Below are 412 nucleotides of genomic sequence, written 5' to 3' on the forward strand. Positions count from 1 at the left end.
GGGAGGTTGAGGCGGGTGGATCACGTGAGGTCAGGAGTTCGAGACCAGCCTGGCCAATATGGTGAAACCCTATCTCTACTAAAATATAAACATTAGCTGGGTGTGGTGGTGCGTGCCTGTAGTCCCAACTATTCAGGAGGCTGAGACAGGAGAATTGCTTTAACCCAAGTGGCAGAGGTTGCAGTGAGCCGAGATCACGTGACTGCACTCCAGTCTGGGCAACACAGCAAGACTTCATCTCAAAAAATAAATTAATTAAATAATAAATAAATAAATATATAAATAAAGAGGCCGGGCGCGGTGGCTCAAGCCTGTAATCCCAGCACTTTGGGAGGCCGAGGCGGGCGGATCACGAGGTCATCAGATCGAGACCATCCTGGCTAACATGGTGAAACCCCGTCTCTGCTAAAAA

This window comes from Piliocolobus tephrosceles, chromosome 21 (genome assembly GCF_002776525.5).
Source record: "Piliocolobus tephrosceles isolate RC106 chromosome 21, ASM277652v3, whole genome shotgun sequence".
Classification (NCBI taxonomy): domain Eukaryota; kingdom Metazoa; phylum Chordata; class Mammalia; order Primates; family Cercopithecidae; genus Piliocolobus; species Piliocolobus tephrosceles.